At 40.7% G+C, this 18648-nt stretch overlaps 2 protein-coding genes across 2 annotated transcripts in view; one reads left to right on the top strand and one right to left on the bottom strand.

Moving 5' to 3' along the window:
* The window catches only part of LOC117601190 (glutamate receptor ionotropic, kainate 2), a 79298-nt gene that overhangs the window by 42959 nt on the left and 17691 nt on the right, over window positions 1-18648 (bottom strand). The window contains exon 2 of the mRNA XM_034317637.2: window positions 12413-12517. The gene's annotated coding sequence lies outside the window, so the exon portion shown is untranslated. The remainder of the gene's footprint in view (window positions 1-12412; window positions 12518-18648) is intronic.
* Window positions 18091-18648, top strand: part of KaiR1D (Kainate-type ionotropic glutamate receptor subunit 1D) — a 168464-nt gene continuing 167906 nt past the window's right edge. The window contains exon 1 of the mRNA XM_034317627.2: window positions 18091-18475. The gene's annotated coding sequence lies outside the window, so the exon portion shown is untranslated. The remainder of the gene's footprint in view (window positions 18476-18648) is intronic.

Genomic DNA, 18648 nt, shown 5'->3' with positions numbered 1-18648 from the left:
GCAAGCACGTCCGCATTTTTGACTATCAATCATCGTCCCACGCTTGTTCTTTTCTACCATACGTTTCGATCGATCAATGATTCTACTCTTTAACCCTTTCACTGTGAAACTCGCATTTGACATATCCATTACTATGTATAAAAGACTTATTTTAAGTAACTTTAATTTAAAAAGATATTTTCTGATTTTTTCATAGAGATGAATTTTACCCCATATGAAATGGGCAGTCATCGATGTAAAAAGCGAAAGTCGGTATTCTTGAGGAATTAAGACCCCCGAATAACACTTCCTTACGAGGCACGATTTAAGGACTTGTAAATTCTAGGTAAGGGCTAACCACTTGAGCGGGTAAACTTTCGAGTTTAAGATCCTCACTCTCATCCCTAACCATCCCTCTATCCTGTAGAAACGAGTCGAAGAAGGGGAATATGAAATTCCCGTGGCCAGGCTTTATGGCTTCTCTTTCTCTGTTCGTGACTACCTCGTACTTCTATTTTACTACCATCTCTGTGTTTCCCACAGTTACGCAAATGTTTTCCCTTCAATTTTCCCTTATTATGTGTAAGAGAAATCCATAGAAAATTTAAGAAATTCCAAAGATCCTCGAATGTTTAGCAATTATTTTTTATCATTAAATCTTTGAAGAAGAACACCTATAACGCTTTGTAGAAAGTAGAAGTTAAAGTACAGGGTATAAGGGTTTCTACAGATTTTTTCCTGCTAACCACCTCGTACCTTTTTACCCCTTTACCACTATTTTTTGTCGTTCTACTTACAGGTCTACTTTTTGGTACATTTTACATTATCATCCAAGCTTCATCCCTCCCCATCCCTGTCAACTTTTCACCCTTGCCTCTTCTCCTCGCAGTTCCATTTAATATTTATTTCTTATCCTTCTCAGTCCCCGTGTTTCTCTTATTTTCCTCCCTCTAACAATGACTTTCTTTTCCCCGTTTCTTCATTTTCTCAACGTTACTCTGCCCCTCCCCTCGTTCTCTATCCTCCTCACCATATTTCCGAGTGTACTCCGTTCTCTCTTTTTCACCCAACCCCGTTTTCCTTTTGTTCTTTAATAGTCGTAGCTTCGGATGTACGTGCCTGACGCGACTTAAGCGAAAAAGCAGCGAAATTTTTCCGTGTCGCCGGGCAAAAGTCTGGCAGGAAAAGATTGACTCACGCTTCGCGCTTTCGCGAGTTTTAATAGCGATCGTTTCTTTTTCCCTCCCGCTCTTTTCGTCGTCTTTTAATCGCATCGCACGCGCGTACCGCTTGAAAACCGTTTTCCCCGCTCTCTGAGCGAACGAGCGAGAAATTTTCCGCGGAGCGAATCGCACCGCGTCGAGAGCGTCCCGCGAGCTGTCTTGTCGGAAAGATTACATGTTAATGGTGTAATTTCTTCGGAAAAATAGCGAGGGGTGGGGCGAATATCCCTGGAAATGAAGGAGAACCATCTAGGGAATTGGACTTGAAACAATCAGACGATTTTTAGGAAGATCGCGGTGAGAATTTTAGGCGAAAAGGCTTTTCGAGCATTACCTATAAACGAGACGAGGAAGAATGATTATTTATGAAACATGGCTACCCAGTTATTTACTCGTTTATAGCTGAGTCAAATATTCCTGTGCATGAATTGACCACTCGACTGAATAATCAATTGAATGGAAATGAGTGTTGCGCTGATCTATCTTCCCTCTTTCCCTCGATAAATCTACCGACACGGGGAAATTAATATTCCAAAATTTAGTCGCAGCTGTGGGATATCGAGCGAGGGAAAAATTCGAAGTATTTTTAAAAAGCTGGTAGACGAATATTTTTCTTCGAAGGTTGAATTATTCTAATTTGACGTAATTCACAAGTTAACGTTATTCCATGACAGGATCTTTATTTTATTCCTCTCCATAAAAAATTTTTACATATTTTACTCCTTTGTACTCAAACAGATCACCCTCACTCACCATTTGATTTAAATGCAACAATTCAAAGCCTCAAATTGTTATTTCTATATGGTAAACAATTTTTGAGCACAAAGAATTAAACGTTTGATTGCAACTGAATGTGGTTGGATTGGTAGTTTTCATGCAGTAAAAATTTGGGAAAAAAATAAAGGGAAATCAAAGCCCCTTTGTATAAAAACGAAACATGTTATTTCAATTTAAACGTTTTCCTATTGAAACTTTGCAATACTAATCTCAGCATTGTATAAATAAAAAATTGTACAAATTATAAATGAAATAAACTGAAACCGAATGTAATAGTACTTTAACAATTTGTAATTTATGGGAGACAGAGGTAGCAGGCATGAACGGTTTGCCGTTCGTTCGTTAATGATCGCTCAATGGAAACCGTATTATTGCACCGGCAACAATTGCGTCGATATTTTATTGCTGGAATAATTATGTAAAGCGAATTAAACCATGAAGCAATTAATGTACGCGTTTGCAGTCGAAACTGAACGTCTCCTGTTCTACGAACTGCGTGTCTATGTTTACCGGCACGTAAATTTATTAGTTAATTACAGGGGAACGGTGTTTATCGAATTCCATTCCATTGACTATTTACGTAATTCAGTGCCGTTTAATTAAAAGCTCCCAGCAATTAACTTTTATATTCATTTTCAAGAACCCTTAACTGTCCTTCTAACGGCGAACTTTTACAACCGACCTCGTATAAATGAAATTTTACTAAAGTTTCCATAATTCGTATAGCTCTATTATGCGATCCTTTTTTTACCTCGTATCCTCTTAATTTCCGAACATATTTTTCTATAAAAATTCAATTGAACCGAGAACCGGGGGGTAAAAACGCGAAGCAACCGACGGTGTTCCATTGTGCTTTGCAATTCAGCTGCGTGCAGTTTCTGCGATAACTAAATGAAAAATAATAAAAAAACGAGTCAGTGAAAGAAATATGAAAAACGATATCGATGCCATAAAGTTTTCCGTTTGAATCTATGAAAACCCCTAACCGTCGATGCTTTCTAGTACCGTGAAAATTTTAATAGCCAGTACACTGTTACAGTTTGCATGTACACGTCAATTAAATGTCGAGAACGGCTTTGACCATAGAAGGGAGATAGATAGAATAAAATGGAAAAAAAAGTTGAAAGTGAAAATAGAAATATTTTTCTCGTTTTGTACCGCGGATTCAAAAAAATATTGTATTTTCCTTTTTTTTTCTAACGTCACGTTACCATTATTTTTTGGTGTTTATTATACACACGTTGTCAGTGTTTCTTTTTTTTATTTGGTTGTATCTCGTTTAAAAATAGACACAATCTTCTACCGTGTGTACCATCACTCGATCCCATCGTTATATCTGTCCCGGATGAAACGAATTTACCATGGATTCGACGACGGAACGGAAAATCGTTCCATTTTCGACTTCTCGCTCAAACGAATACGCTGGATTTATAGACGTCGATGCTGTCGAGCGAAGGTGTCGAACCGTGACTGATCAGACGACGATCGAGTTTATTTTTCCGTTCAATGACTCGGCTAGGAAACGCTTCTGAAATGATTGTGGCGGAATTAGCCAATTTCATTACGGTATCGAACAATGTTCCAAACGAGAGAAAAATATAAATCCAAAACAAAATTTAATCAACAATTTACAGTTTCACAAAACCATGAATCTGAACAGGTTCCAAATGAATACGAAATGAAGTGAAGCATAAAGCAGGAGATTAAAATTACGTAAACAACACGGATAATATTTCTTTTTAATTAATCAAGAATCCTTGGAAAGTAAACACTTTGTTTTTCCTCTCCCGGACATTCAATTCCTCGTAAATTTCATTAGCAGTGTTTATAAACTCTAATAAAAGAATACCATTATTATTTCAGAAACGAAACCACGTAGGTATTTTATTTCCTACGAAGAACGTCAATTTTTCTAATTTTGTTAGAAGTTACGTGACACTGTATTAAGTTGGACAATTTACTACAGAAACGTAGGAAGCATTTTCCATCGCAGACGTTCCTAGTGAAAGGGTTAAATTACGAAAACTGAGAATGAAGGATGATACCTAGCATGGCACGAGCTCGTAACACTTGATACGATTATACGTTATCATGAACTGTGTAAGTTTCCTCGCGCAAGAGAAAGGATGGAAACAGATAAAACCGAGCTGCTCCATTTTCGAATTAAACTCGCGTTATTCTCGTTACGAGCTCGTCGACGTGCATAAAATCGAGCCCCGATATTTCGCGAACAATTGAAATTCTCGCAGATGATCTTTTAAATTCACCGAACGTTCCTTTATCCGAATCAGAATGGATTCTTTGAAAAAACAGCTAAAGGTGACGTTTTCCGTTAACGGAGCTTTTTACGAATTCGTTCGAAAGTTACAAAGATAGAAAGAAGGTTGAACGACGTGGAACAAATTTTAAAGGATCCTCAATCATACAACTTTGCGTTCCTTTTTTAAACTCTACAACAGAACAATGTTCCGGTTCGCTGTTTTATTTGCTCGAAATAAATTACGACGTTTCTGCTTGGTTCCCGCTACCTGAATAAAGTGTTACGAACTGAAAGATTACAGCTGGAAGTAAATTGCACCTTTTGAAATATGTGTTCCTCGCGGACAAGCTCTGGCGATTTATCTTTACACCCTACACTCTTCTACAGTTTGTCTTTATATAAGTGTCGAATTTAAGATCGATGATTTTACACTTTTTCCACTTTCCTTATCCCTTTTATTTTTTTTCTCAAATGATTGCTGCGATATTTATTTTTCATTGTTGCATGGAACTTTAATTTCAAATATTAAGTTACTTCATAGCAACTAGCTCTCGAATTTGATGTACTATACAAATTTTGGCCATCAAATTTCCTCTTCGAAAGTTAAGTCAATATTACTTGTGACTAAAAATCCCTACATTATCAAACATGAATTTTTCCTAGTTAACACTTCGTTACCGCATTAATTGCACCAGCACGAGGGAACATTAACGAGAGAAGGTAGACCAAGTGTCTCTGCAAACATTACAAACTTTCAGACGAGCCATACGCGGCTTCTTTATCGCATAGTCCATGAAAGTCTCCTAAGGCAACGGACGAGGGAAAAGTAAGTTGGTTCTGCAAGTTCGCCGGAAGTTTGACATGCAGATTAAATTCTACGCGGTGGTTAATTTTAGCAGTCAAGTAGAAATTCTCTTTCTTTCTTATCCGATAACATCGTTACATCGGGACCTCTTTTCGGTACCGCGCTCTGGCGACGTTTCTCTCGCGAGGAACAAATTCGTCGAACGGAAGGGAATTTGCAAATATGCACGGCATCGAACCGACGTAGAAAGCCGAAATTGAATGGAAACGTGAGTAACGAGAGCTTTCAACATCGAAACAGCACTCGCTCGTAACATTCGTTGTTCCCTTTCGTTCTGTTCACGGCTTTTCTACACCACGGCTCGCTACCCTCGTGTCTGAAGCACGCTAGACGAGACTGCCATTATTTTTCAACGTTTTTAACCTTCGAGTGGCCGCGCAACGAGTTATTGCACAACGGTTCCAACGATGCCGAATAAAAGCCCGCGTGCCATCCGGCTTCGGGCGAAATCGCTGAAATACTTCAACAAAGTTTCGTTTGCCCGCAAATATTAATGCTGCACTCAGTTGTGCCGCGGTTACCGCTGAAAGCATTGTCAACGAATGTCAATATACTTCCAAGACTAATCAACATCTTTAGTAATATTTTCCTGAATCTTACAATTTAGTAATTAGAAGATACTAATATAGTAATTAGACTTCTAAGATATTGATTCTTTGCCGTAGTCATTAGAAGCCATTGACGCTGAATAATTTCTCCTTTATCGAAAGATCCATTTTCAGAGTTCTAGAATCTGGGAATTATCCTCAGGTACTGTATCATAAAATAGCCAATGAGCAAGGAGTTTCGTGGTTTCCATTAATCTCAGGAACCGAAGTATCCATTGAACGTTTGTTCAGATTCGAAGAGGGCAGCGTCTATCTTTAAAATATCTGCCCGAATTCCATCTCGGATTCCAGTCTATTTCGCTCGGCCGGAAGTCGAGGAATGCGGTTCCGCGCAAAGATTACCGCGGCCGCGAAAACGAAGGAGCCTGGCCAGTAAATTGAAAGCCAATATCTTCGAGTGCTTGGCGGGATATGAAACGTAATAATCGACGATCAGAGCCGAGAAGGAAGAACTCTCGAATCTATCAACGTAGTATCCTCCCGCGTAGCCAGTTTCTCTACGTACGAGCGATAAATTCCTACCTTCGCCAACTAAACTATCCGAATTTACTGCAACCACCTCGAGATGGGTACACTGATATTAAAGGCTCTTCCTTGCCACTCAACGAATCCTTTGTTCAATCGTTTACCACGAACCATTTACCCACACATCTGATGTACACCCTTCGGGAACGATGTTCCTGAAAGTTTCAGAGGATTCTACGAGTCAACTTCGCATCCAAGAGTATGCAAATTTTTTCTACTTTTCTGTAAATGGAATAACTGAAGAATGAGACGAAGTTCGAGAAGTTGTAAATGGAAGTTCAACGAGAAAACAGAAGTTACTTTGAAACATAGAATAAGGAGCAATTGTGGAGTATACGAAGTGAAAGGGTGCCTTGTTTGAAACTATTGTTTGAAAATAATATTTGGAGATGAGAGCACTGAAAATTTGCGAAACACAAGTAACTCTACAAAGTTGAGAAGTTTATGGAAGTTCGAATTTATGATTCTTCTTCTGAGAATATTTAATTCTTGCGGAAACATTCCTTTGAAGGACTTCCAGTTACATCAATCGTGAGAGACTGATGTAATCCATTTAATAGTGTAATTGGATTTACATGATGCACATGCTGTTAGCGATACGCTTGTGTATCGTAGAACTAGATAGCTTCGTGCAATCTTGACAAAGTTACGCGGCTACGATAGCGGCGGAAGGTGCAATAAATTCGACGAAAGTGGAGCACGAAAGCGATCAAAAATACGACTTCCGTTCCGGTACGTCCTGTTCGCCGTGAAACACGTCCTCGGAAGTGGCGCGAATCAGCCATAGAGATAGCAAGAGTGATTTCATTATGTCACGAGAGGAAATGTTTCCAAGATTAAAAACCGTACGATTCGAACGTGATATTCGGAGATAAATTTTCTCTTCCTTGAAGTTAAGGAGCAGAAACATTGGAACACTTTACCGAATGCATAAATTCAATTGTATCTAACGTTAAAATTAGCTGACTGATGTATTCGATTAGTTACTGTGTCAGAGAGACGAATATGATATTTCTGCATTTGAAAAACAGGGAATAGTACTTTGGCGTTAAAAACAGGTCGTTCTTTAAAATGTCCTACTGATTGCATGTACATCCTGTTTGCCTAGTTTGTCTTATGGATGTTGAAAAGTGCACGACTCACCGATGTAATGGCTGACAATAACAAATTTCAACAGCGTATCGGAAAGAACGTTTGTTGCTGAAATCTTGAAATAACGACAGGGAATTGCTTTGACTTGAACAAAGTAATAATTTAATGATAGAAAGAATTTGGAGGGTTGTAATAGTTTCATGAGATCAAACAAGTGTTTGCGCAATAAAATAAACGTTAATTATCGGAATACAAAATTCAATGTTGAAAATTTAATCGCCAATTACGCGTTAACATTAATCACAATTTGATTTAACGTTTCCTTGCAACATCGAATTAACCTGTCGAGTTTGGTTGGTAATTAGATTTGCAGCAGGTTAATTACTCAGACTAGCAATGAAATCACGTAATTTGTTCGTTATCGACACATAGACGGATAAATTTAATTAACCCTTCGACGGCGGGGCTCAGCCAAGGTTTATTAATTTCGATACGAATTATTCGGATTCCTCGATTTGCCAGCTTTCTGAAATCGCAGGATCGGAATCGCTAAGCAACACAACAGCGATAGTTTATTACCCGACACCGACGTGATTTATTACATTCCTCGCCCCTAGGAAGTAGAAAGAAGATCCAAGACAACTGTCTGTAGAAATCCTTTTAAATGCAAGTCAAATTTGTTAATTCATTTTATATAAAAATATCAAAAATTCAGATGAAGATGTCGATCATAATTAAGGATTAAAAATCAATCGAGCAAGATTTTTATAAAAAATGAAAATTAAAATCCTCAGATCGTAGGATTACCATTGAAGCACGTTTCTATTAAGATTTCTTGTTAAAAACTGCATCGCTCATCAGCTCGTGTGATGGAAACGAGCCAAAATGGAGGAGTCGTGTTTGTTTTCATTATCCTAAAGCGTCACGTATGTCCAGCCTCGAGTTTCGAGGTGCAAATGATACGGTTGTGTTACACTCATTGTCAGTCAAGTTGCAGAGTGGCGGGTGTACCGTGGAAATCGTTCTAACGCGGTTAATCTTCGTGGCCAGGGCGTATATTTACGTTCATCGCGGCTCTGATCCGCGAACAATGGCGGATCTTTCGCGTGGAAATTCTATAGTGATTCGCGGAAGCATCGTTGCGTTAACAGTTTTATACGCGGCTGCGTTTCATCAACGTTTCGACGGAGAGAAATATCGTAACAAAACGGGACGACTGGTCCGCGAAACGCTTTAATATCTTTGAAACACCGTTGCCCCGAGAACGATTTCTTTCTTTTTTTCTTTAATAAAGGTTACAGGACACTAAAGAGTCTACCACGCGGCTGCGAGGATTCTTTTGTAGACGTAGATCCTTTGAAGGGACGAAGCTTATCTCTTCGGTGCAATAATATATTTTTCTTTTAGGTTCTTTAAAGCGCGGAGAAGAATCTTTGCCGAGAAAAGCTCAGCTCGTCCGAAGATTTTCTATTAAGCTTCAAAGAAACCCGTTCACCGTTTGCCGTTTGCTCCTCGGTCTGGCTAATTTATTGTGAAATACAGGAACAACGCTTAGTTTGAAAGAAAAGAATATAAAATATTTAATATGGCATTTCTGGAATCTCTCACGAAAACGTAAATCTGCTATTAAGTGGAGAGCGATTGATCCATAATTCTATGGGTTACCCTTTGGTGCCACGAAATTTATCATGGTTGAACGGCAGAGCGGCGTTTTATCGTGGAAAATTGTTCTCATCGAGAGAGCGACAATCTTAACGGCGAGGTAAAATTTTTATCGCCGTGTGAAACAGCTGGTCAACCTTTGCACCTCGCACGATTGCTCGCGTTGCGATTTATGGAAGTTATAAATGTTACGCTGCCACGAAAACACGGGAAGCCTATATCCTTCTAAGTGGGGGACTTACGTTTTAACAAAACGCTATACGCCAACTCGTAAAGTATCACCGTTCGCGATACCCGCTTGCACACTTCGTTTATCTGCCCTGCTAACTGTGATCCTCCGCATCGTTTATACACATTCCCTCTTTTACAGAGGCACAAATTTTCGTTGTTACAGCTGCTGCGTGGTCAGCTTGTTTTAATTCGCTTTGTTTGGATTGCGAGCGAGCAGATTTGAAAAAATAGAAAAAATGCAAAATTTCAATGTACTGTACTACTGGGTAATTAGGTAGGGATAAAAATGGGTCTAGCTTTACCAAAAGTTACTGAAAGAAATAAGAAATAGAAATAAATATTCTTAATGGGTATGTTAAAATTAACCCCTGACACTTAACACCTTTCACCTATGCCAGATGATCTAATTTAAAAAAAATTCTAATTACGCTAATGATTATCTACATCCTATATTTTATTAAAGAATTCTATGCTAGATCGTCATAATATCTGAAGGGCACCAAGCATGCGCCCAAATTGTGTAGCGGATCTCGTTATCCGCGAGACGTATCCAAAATACACCCAGATCTCTGGTATCCCATTCAAAAATCTATTCTCGTTTCTTCCATCGATAGTGTCACCATATTTCCCGCTACGTTTCCCATTCCGAATCACGATGGAAATTTAACAGAGAAAGCCCCGATGCGATGCAGTTCTAGTAATCGAACCGTGCAACGTACCATGCAGTACGGTCTCGTTATCGAAGATACATAGATGGTACATCGAAAACATTGTGATTCTTTGTATGGATGCGAATAAAAATGATGGAATAAATTTTTATTATAGGTAATTTGAAATTTGCTATTTATAGCAGTTAACATGTTAATTTAGAAACTAAGCCTTGGACGACGGACCATGGAGAGAGCCCTAATTTTAATTTACTTTATATTTCTTAAAAGGAATTTCTTTTCTTGTGTACTATCCTTATATATCCCATTTTTAAAAATTGCCTGGAACTCATTCCTCCATTTCCCCTTCATATTTTCACCATCTCGTCCATCGGATGTCGGTCGCGTAACGACGCGGATTTACAGCCGCAGAGATAAGTCGCGAGCGAGAATTTGCATTTCGAAAGTTATTCGCGTCAACGACGAGCTCGTTGAGAATCGGCTGGAAGTTGGAGGCCTTTAGCCGTCGATAGAGTTAGACGGAATGCTCGACACTCGATCCTCGCCATCGGTTCCACGCTTCGACGAGATTTATGAACCGTGATAAACCGAACGACATTCAGCCGAAAGAAGAGCAGGCTGGAACACTGGATTCAACGCGATAGAATCCTTTACCGAGTTCTTCCTCTTTCCCGGATACGAACCTCTTCGTCAATCGTCCGAGTTGCAGCCCCGTCTCAGCGTTTTCTTACGTTTCGAAAAGTGCACCGGCGCTGTTTGTTGCGACGATGCACGTTTCAACCGACTTCTTTGCGAGCAAGGGAATACTTGCCATGGTTTTTCTTCGGAAAACTCTCACCGATACCGCGCAGCGTTTGTTTTTCCCTTGGGAAATGTCCCCCCCTATGTCTGAGGTCTTTGTAAACGTTGCACCGATCCTTCGATTTTATTAGGAGCTTCATTGGAATATATATATATATATATCGTTCTCTACCTCTGTCGTAAATTTCTTCGCCTTTCGATACGTGCAAATAAGGCAATAACAGGAACTTTAATATACTTATCGAACATTTCCGCGCGAAGACGAGGCGGAAGACCGCGTTGCGGCCATAAATCCTTCCAACGAAAAGTAGTAGGAATATTTTTCATAAGAACACACGGAAAATGCTTCTCGATCAATGCCCACGATTGTATTCGCTGAATTCATCCGCGGAACAATATCGCGAAATATATCCTACATTGTTGTACCTTATTCTCGTGTCTTCTTGGATAGACAGAAATATTCGTCAAACCAGTTTACAACTAATGATACCGAACGTCTTTCATTTTCCCCTTTGATGCTTTTTATAATTGAACTTATCAATTTAATTGGAAAATATTTTTGATAAACTGAAGAAGTGTTAATAAATTTTAGATTTATTGAAATCTGCAAAATTATTATTCTTCTCCACGTCGTTAATTTCGTTATCCGGGAAAAGTATAATTCTCGTATCTTTTATACATGACTTATCGTATCATAAAACACATATTCGTCGACTAAGCGAATCCCGTAGGCGTACGATCACTTCGTCTCGCTTAAACGGCTCGTATCGACAGAAAGTCGACTGTCTTCAAACTGTTAAAACGTTTTGCACCCTCTCGTGGTCGTCCAAGTGAAAGCGCAGATAAAGCAAGCGACAGTCTGAAACGACATCGCACGAAAGCGCGGGCCAACTTTGCAATAAAATGAACCAGAATGGAAGAACTTGGAGAAATTTTGCAGTTAAATTTGCTTCAATATACTGGAATTTTTGAACGTAACACATTTCTCTTTGTGCCTTAGATTTTATAGTTTTCAACTGTAGCCAAAAATTGTTCTATGATGTTGAAGTGAAATGAGGAGCAGGTTAACTGAATTTTAATCTGAATTAATTAAATGAATTCTTTCGTAGGAAGAAATTAAATGGAAGCGGTAAAACGACTTTTTAGGATAGTTCTAGCGCTAAATGCAGCCACTGTTGCATCACGGTTGAAAGCTTGAACAAGAAACGTAATTACAGGATCGTTTGTTTCAGTTCGGGGAAATCAGTGAAGAAGATTTAGAGGCTGATGAGAGAAACGATTTTCTTTCTCCTTCTAAACGTACCGTGTTCCTCGAGGATTCGATCGAAGAAAACAAGATCTGTGATTTTAGAAAGGTGATAGATATTCATCCTTCCACGCTTTTATCACAGATTCGGAATATTCATTTCTCAAAAAAGATATTTCCATGAATTAATTATCTTTTTTACACGAAAGAGTTTCATATATTGGAAGAATAATTTTTGAAGGAACAGTGTAAAAAATGGAAATAATATGAAATACAAAATAACATTAAAGTTGAGGCTCTCTCCATGGTCCGCGATAATGCAAAATTAAACTACATAATCTTTAATAATTCTTATTAAAGAGAACCGTCGTTTCTACTTGTGGTAACGTGTTAATTAAATTCAACTTGTAACCATTTATCCTCATAAAAAAAGCGGAAAAATCCTTCGTATATTTTGCAAGTATTTCGTACTTACAAGAAATTTCAGGCGAGCCGTGTACCATTCGAAACCTTGAAAGTCCTGGAGTTTTTTCAGTCTCGAAACTTTCGATGGTTCCGGAACTGCTCCAAGTTCTGAAACCTGTAAGAATGGTAGAGATAAGTTCAGACTTTAAGATGAACGAAATAGCTGTGGAAAAAGTAGGAATATTAGAGAACACGAGAAAAATAAAATACAATATCAGTATGCTAACCTAAGATGAATAAATGACTTTGATCCTAACGACAGTCAACGTGTTAACTTGTCAACTTTTTCAGATCGATTAATTATACCCTTAATTAGAGCGATTACTTAACCCGGACACACCTTTAATTATCTCAGGTTAATACAAGGTTGTTCTATTTCGCACCACTAGTTTCCCAACGGTATCCGACACTTAATCGACGCTCTCTAACGAAGTTTTAATTTTCACTTAGCTAGACACGCCGACAGCCTTGTGTCGCGTCTTTTGCAATCAGTCCTGACAATTTGACGCGTGAAAAGCGAAGCAAAGGAAGAGGAGGAGGAGGAGGATTGTCGGCCGATTTTCCTTCGTAGAATACTCGAAGAAGTCCTCAATTAGCGTGATTGAGCTCGGGACGTATTTAGCGCGAACACTGTTGAAAAGTTTTCAACGAAATTGCAAGGGGCTCGTTCGTGATGCACGTCAAGGCGTTCCTCTTCCTCGATAACGAACCTGCGAATCGATTTCTTCAATGGCGAACGAGATTCTTGTCTAACGATGTATTCTTCAGAACATCGCGATTTCGTCAAAAAGGGAAACGTTACTCGGACCAATTGTTCCTTTTCCTTTACTATTTTCATACACCTCACGATCACACCATTTTTCCTGGATATTTCTCTGAAGTTACATTTTCCACGATATTCAACTTCACGCTCGTTAACGCGTCTCATTTCCCGGACAATGTATCGTTAAAAGTTCGATGTAAATAGAGGAAACGAATCGCTCGGGGCGACGATTAAACGACAAAGAGGACGAGTAATCGAAATTTAGATTTTAATAACTGCACCGATAGAACGTTATTTTTCATTTTTATTTCGTCGTTCATGAAACCGCACGATATACGATTTTAACGATCCAGGTACACTCACTGAATCTTGAATTCACCTTCTCGAGATCAAAGATACCGTCTGCGGTAGACAGCTCCGACTGGTCGTACGTACTCAAAATCGAGGATTTCCGGCAAAGTTCATCAGCAAGTACGCTAACTGTTCAACGAATCTGTTACAAGGGGCTAGAATTCAAACTACGTTTGATGCCTGCGCCTCAGGTCCAATCGCCTCGCTTTAACTATTAATGAGGCTGCAACAGACGAGCCAGTTAATCGATTGCAGGAATTTTCTAATCAAACACAACACCGTGAACCAGCCAGAGGAAATTGCTCATTAACGTAACGTAACACCTCTCTTTCTCAACGCTTCTTCCTCTTCTGAGCCATTGAAAAATATTTCTCTTGGATTTAGAAGTTTTAAACACTTCCTTTTTTATTTTATATATGCGTTAACAATGGTAATGTTTTAGGAAAAATTGTTATGTTATTTTCCATGTAAAATTCCGATTTTTCCACCTCTATCACCTGTTACATAATATTAGGTACATGAAACTTCATCAAACCCTGCGAACACCCTAACTTTATATCCGTGGCGTAAGTCGCGTAATTAAGATTAGGTTGCCGAGAGTTAGCGCAGCGAGAAAAGTCGAGATAAATGAAGGACAGTGAACGGAAGATAAGACGGGACCGTTGGCAGAAAAGCAAAAGTTCTCTCGGCCAGGAAAGCCACAGTGGAGCAGCAAGTGGTCGTATTCTCAGGGCTAGGGCAAATTCTAAAGGACCACCGAAGTTCTTCGATCTGACGAAAGTTCAGGGGAGTTGGTAGACGAGTGTCCTTAGGGTCAGCCTGTTACCAGCTCGTGGACTTTGTCGCAACACAATTTTCGTCTGGAATCTTCGCCGCGTACGATAACATCGGTGTTTATCGTGGCTTCGGAAAGCGTCAACGTGCCCTTTCGATCCTCCGTTAAATAACAAGATTCCTTATCCTTCCGTCTTTTATCCTCGTGTAGAGAAACGACAAACCAGTATATCTTTTGTACCATTCGTTCATTTTTTAACTTTGAATTCGAAAACCGATCGCGTTCCAAAAGTTATTAGGACAGGATTCATTAATTTCCAAAGTACCACTTCAACAACCGATAGAATCCTTGTAGAATCGCTGTAAAATCTACGCATCCGTATAAAAACGATAAAAGTACGTAGCTTAAGGCTCTAATTAAAATCGAGTGATCGTTAAGAATACTCGTGGAGAATACGACTCGTTAGAGTTTCAATGAATCATCGAATTGAAAAGCGCAGGGTAGAAATTGAATTGATCTAAATCTTTCATCGGATCGGTCGATAAAAATTCGAACATTACCGTAAAATATACCGGTACGAGGAGAGAGATCTCGTGCAGAAGTGTTCGCATATCCGATCAATTTTCGACGTTAAATAGTCACCAGGCTTCGACGTCAGATTCCCAGGGCGTCGCGGTGCAATCACCCCGACACCAGAGTACTCTACGTAGAAGTGTCTCTTCCGGAATCAAATTGTCGAGAATAGGCCGAAGCTCTTGACGATCTTACCGTAGTTCTCCAGCCACGATCATCGAACTTTCCACTCTCGCGAAACTTCCACCCTTCTTCAACCCCCATCCAGCCCTCCTTTCGTTAACCCTCTTCCATCTTACCCCGTCGCTCTCTCTCTCTCTTCAACGATCGTTCTCTCAACGACGATGGGTCGTACTTTTCGAACTTTCTTTTGGTAGAATTGAATCGCCACGAAATCGGTTTCACCGGAAACATCGCGGTCCAAGTATCAGAAATTTCGGGATTCGTTCGTTGAACTTTCGGTTTATCCATCGTCCTGGATACGATGCAATCGAATTTCGAACGGAAAGGGTTGGTTTCCGATTTTAAGAAGTACAACGTCGAGCACGTGGAAGACAAAAGTCATTGAAAAAGACAATGATCATTGTTTATTTTTAGATTTACGATTCCGAAGTTTGTTTTGAAAAGAAAAATTCAATGGCCTCGATAGGATGTCCCTTTTCCCTTTCAAGGGTCGTTCACCCCGTCACCGGGTTCGGAAAAAACCGATTGATAATAGGGGTCAGTTAATATAAGGGCAATAATTAGAGCGTGCATCCGTATAGACAGAGCAAACGATCCATCAAAAATCGTTTTTATCTCGGTTGCAGATCATTAAACGTACGAATGTTTTTTGCAGTTTCCAAGTGTGAAATTTTCTCAACTTTCATTCTTTGACTCCTCCGAAAATCTGACGAAACGGTCGAATTTCGTCGGTCGTTGTTTACCAAAGGATACGATTCCGTTTCAGAGGAAACAGATCCTCGACTTTACGCGGGAGATTCTTTTCCTTCAATGGATCTCTTCCTCTCATTTTCGCTTTACGATGTGCGATCTACCGGAAGCTTCGAACAATTCTCTTCCAATTTCCGTGATTTTTTCCACGATTCATTGGAAAAATCCATTGTCCATTGATCCCATAACGATCCTCCCTTGGAAGATCTCTTACAACTAACCAATCAGTCACATTTTCCATTTTTATTCTTTCGTCAGCGTAAAAAGCGACACAGGTTTCCACGGGACCTGATATTTCCTCCAATTGCGCGACACACTTCGCAAGGAGTTGAACGCGACTCTCGAGAGGAGTGTTTTGAACGATGATAAACGCGACAGCTATTAATTTCGAATAACCGGAAAGGAGTAAGGTCGAGTGTATCGCGGTTGATACAAGAGGAGATATCTCCCTGGAAAATAACTTTTCCTCTTTCCTTGCACGCGCGATGATGCGTGGCACTCGAGAGAATAGAGGCGTGCACAAACTGCATCGCGTTTCGGCCTCGGCTACTTCCTCCCTTCGGTTTTACCCCACAACGATTCGTAGTCTGCGTTCATCCGGCCGGATTATTTTTCTCATTTCCACGCGGAATGCTTCGAATCCTTCGTCCATTTCCGAGCGCACGCCGCCACTCCACACGGAACCGATTCATTCGGTGCACTCGAATTTCTGCTCGAAACCCTTTCATCCGGACCAAGAGCCATCGCGAGCAACGTACTTTGCTCTCCTCAAAAAATATTATTCCCTAATCAAGTTACAAGCTCCTGATTGTTCTTTATCAGGATTTTGGCAAAAATGAATTTCTCCCCTTCGAAGTGATAACATGCACTAACAATCGATAGATCAACTGGAAATCCTCGAAGAATTAATTCGTTCACGAAAGAGTTAAAACGGAAAGCGCGTACCGTTCGCGTTTTCACGCGACGTGAAAGCAAATACGTGTACCAGGTACGTTCGGACTTCACTTCCGGCTGGTACTCGTTTACACCGTTTCTTCAGGGAAGTTTCGTCGAGAGACAGTATCCCGGGCAACGTCCGCGAGAAAACGAGTCCACCGCTTGTCACGAGGACACGTTTCGAGGCGAACTTCGATTAAGATTCAGATGTCGAATCGACGGAGTAGTTTCGTGGCCAACCGGGAGCTGAGAATTACTGAAACTAGATCGTACTCGGAATTAATGTCATCCTATCCTCTCTTCTCCCTCTATCGGCGCCGATTCTCCCTGAGATACTTCTACTCTTGCCCCCATGCGATCTCAATTTCATATTTTCTCCTGGATTCATCGATCTGTCGCGAAAATCCCTTGACAATCTTTTTAGAATGACATTTGCGAAAGGAAGTTGAATTATTAACCCTTTGTAACTGGATATTCATTATCAGTTAACGCATCACGATATTATTTGGGATATTTTTTAAAATATGCCAGCAAAACACCATGATAGGAATATTGAACCACCCCAATGTCATCACACTGCCAGTTCCTAATATTCAACAGCCACCCCAAAATAAAGCATGGCAACAAGGTAGATATATACCTAAGTGCCAACTGGAGCTGAATGCAGCAGAATCAGGTCAACCCTGAAGAACCCAAACTGCAATGTTTACAGAATCTCTATAAACCGATCAAATAACCACCACGTCCTAAACCCAAAAAATTATAACAATTCTTTACTTCTAAATATCATCACGAATAGTTGTTACAAACACGATTCCAGCCGTGAGGGTGCAAAGTTCGAGAGTAGAGTTAAAATTCAGTGTTCGAAACACAAGGAACGAGCGGTCGGTCACTGGGGAACGAGTCCAGGAGCCATTGAGACAGAAAGAAAAGCGTTTGGATGCCGACAGGTCGACTCTTTTCACCGATCGACAGTGGAGCGGTACGAGAGAGCGATTCGTAGCCTCCGCTCGGCCGAGGCAAATGGAACGCAGCGTACAGAGGCTTTCCCGTAGGATCGATATGGTAGTGGGGATTCCAGAGGTGCGAGAAAGAGCCGGCTTACAGGATAGAGAGGGAGCGAGAACGGGAAGGGTACTGGAAGAGGGCTGAAAGAGGGAAAGAACGATGAAGGGAGAGAGAGATGGAGAGGCAGCTGGATGAACCGAGAGGAGAGCAGGTCGGAAGGGAACCCGTTGGGTTGCAGAATCGGACGAGATGAGGGCGCTTTAACCGACGCTTTCTACATCGCGCCATCGTTGCAACCAACCGCGTCGGCGTCGGCGTCGGCGTCGTGGACGTCCTCGTTGCCGGCGAAAACGGCACTAAAGCGAACACGCAGCTGCCGAGGCCAGACTCCGCCGCTCGGTCCAGTTTGCCTTCCGCTCTCGTTTGGCATAGTGTCGCGGCGACCAGGCGTCGTCATCGCGTTTACACGCTCCTCCACGGCCCCCCTAACGCGTGTCCTCCACCTCCTGTCTCCCGTCGGCAACCAGATCAAATGGATAATTCGTCTACCACCGACACAGTACGAAGACAATCTCGCGCTGGTGGATAATCGTGTGAAAGAAAGTTGCAGCCGTTGGCTGGTGATAGTTCTCGAACTGTTCTACAAGAAAGTTTCCAGCAAGAGGAGTAATCCTCGACGGAGGATCGCCGAGTACTTGGGGTACCGTGGTTCTGGGACAACGAGATCCAGAAAGGTACAGAGGATTTTTCAAAATATCTTTATCGCTCTGACACGATGTCATCTGTGTGATGGTTTCCATCAAAAGTGTATTTTTTTCTCTCATATTGTTTTGACAACATTGATCGGAAACGCGACACGAGGTTTGAAGAGCATTCGTAGAAATCCTTGTTTCGTGTGCATCGTGGT

The sequence above is a fragment of the Osmia lignaria genome, chromosome 16, assembly GCF_051020975.1.
Source record: "Osmia lignaria lignaria isolate PbOS001 chromosome 16, iyOsmLign1, whole genome shotgun sequence".
NCBI lineage: Eukaryota > Metazoa > Arthropoda > Insecta > Hymenoptera > Megachilidae > Osmia > Osmia lignaria.
Note: the sequence above shows the minus strand (reverse complement) of the source record. Positions and strands in the feature narration are given on the sequence as shown.